Source organism: Hippocampus comes, unplaced genomic scaffold (assembly GCF_001891065.2).
Source record: "Hippocampus comes isolate QL1 unplaced genomic scaffold, H_comes_QL1_v1.1 scaffold282, whole genome shotgun sequence".
NCBI classification, from domain to species: domain Eukaryota; kingdom Metazoa; phylum Chordata; class Actinopteri; order Syngnathiformes; family Syngnathidae; genus Hippocampus; species Hippocampus comes.
In genome coordinates, this window is record NW_017806073.1 from 448,647 (window position 1) to 450,702 (window position 2,056).

At 39.9% G+C, this 2,056-nt stretch overlaps 1 protein-coding gene across 1 annotated transcript in view; it reads right to left on the reverse strand.

The window, feature by feature from the left end:
- ddah1 (dimethylarginine dimethylaminohydrolase 1) overlaps positions 1–2,056 on the reverse strand; it is an 86,635-nt gene that overhangs the window by 82,424 nt on the left and 2,155 nt on the right. The window lies entirely within an intron of this gene.

Sequence of the window (2,056 nt, forward strand, 5' to 3'; positions counted from 1 at the left end):
TGAAAAAGAAACACATTAATCCAGACACAGAGAGAGAGTCAGATGATGATAGTGGTGAGAGATTTGAAGAGGAGCAAGTTGAAAGCACCAGAGAGGGAGAGACAGAGGACACGGGCTTTATTTTCAGAGCGAGGACTCAGAGCAGGAAAGGGATACAAATGAAGATCCTGAGAATTAGGAAGATGAGACTGCAATAGAAGTGGAGTGTGAGACACAGACAGAGGATATTTGCGCTTCCACAAGCACTGGACCATCAGGTATGTGATGCTGAAAATAACACAATCCTGTTCTGTGTGTGGGTGCGTGTGCGTGTGTAACTTTTTTAGTATCCCATTTTAATTTTAAGTTTTATTTCACAGGAACAATATACAGGGTGACCCAAAAAGATGCGTAAACATATTTTATTCGATAAAAAAATCCATTTTTTAACGAATGTCTTTTCTGTTGCAGGACGTGAAAGGTGAACCTATGGATGATCGTTTTCAGCTATAGTTGCCCCAAAAATGTCTTGGACAAATCAGCAGAAGATATTCTCCCTGGAAATCTATTTTGCGGCAAAATCATACCAGAGTGTACAGATTCAGTTTCGAAAACGTTTCCATTGTCGCAACTTTCCACCAAAATCAACGATTGTTAGTTGGGTTACGAAGTTCAGAGAGCATGGGACTGTAGTGAACTTATGTTCTAAAGCCACAGGGGGAACTTATTCAGGCAGGAAAAAGAGTGCAAGGACAGAAGAAAACATTGCTGCAGTGAGGGGTTCTGTGGGGTTTCCTCAAAGACAATGTATACCAGGGAAATCCACAAACAATTGAGGAACTGAAAACTGCCATCACAGCAAAAATAAGAGCCATACCGAAAGAGGAGTGTGCAAAAGTGATTGACAACTTTGTCAGACGAGTACAGGTTTGCTTGCAACGGAATGGTGGACATTTGGAACACATCTTGGGAAAGCCATAAATTGACTAAAAATTGACAGAAATAGCTGAAACTGCTAAGCTAAGCTAAGCTAGCCGAGACGACACTCGAAGTCGGACGGACCTTTTTTTCTGCCAATCTGTGCGTTTCCCTTTTTGTCCAAATATATTTTTTACGACAACTGTCTTGTCCACGGTGTCTTTTGTTCGTTCCACTGGGGTTTAGCAAGTGTGTTTATAAAGAGACGAAAATCTCTTTACTGTTACTAGTGTTAGTGTTTCAACACGGCTACGCTCGTGAAAGCAAAACAACAAACTCAAACGCGTCTTCGTTCAATGTTGTCAACTAATATCCGGATTCATTTTCGGCAAATTTTCCTCAATTCTCTGGACAGATTTTCATAAAATTTGAAAAACCCGGAATTCCGGGAAAATCCGGAGGACTTTCATCTCTTCATTATGCATTTAGAGAGTCCCAAATTTCATATTCTGAAATGGTCTATTTATTCAATTGCATATGATAATAACACAAACAACAACAATATACATTGAGAATAGGTTTATTTCTTATAAAGAAATGCTGCAAAAATTTAAATAATTCAGGCATACAAGATTTGCTGAGAGATAGGTTCTTATTTCATCCCATGGTTCGGTCTTTTGAGTTCAGAAATTCTCCTCTCTTTACTCTGCTTCCAATGATGCAAGGCTTTCTCAAAGTCAACTTATTATCGCAAAAAACTATCCAACTTTAGCTGCTTCCTCTGTGATACCTTGTATGCAACACTTGTTTTAGCGCTACACAACTTGACAATCGTCTGCTTCCCGCGAGGTGAAGGCCGATCTCGCCAATCTCGTCTCACAAGAACGGGAATCTCATCATGCGAGATTACGTAATGCGAGATCAAAACAACAATGGCGGCGATTGTCAAACTGCAATCGTTGCGGGAAAAAAAAAATGATGTACTGTATCGCAGGCCTGAGGATTTAGGAAATTCACGGGAACCATTTTTCGATTCCGTCGGATTACCCAATGGGAAACCACGGTAACTAATTTTGGGTTACGTAAACGTTCATCATGGGAACCCATTTTTCTATTTTGACTGATAGTCATAATCAAGAATTCTGAAACTCAAAAGTAT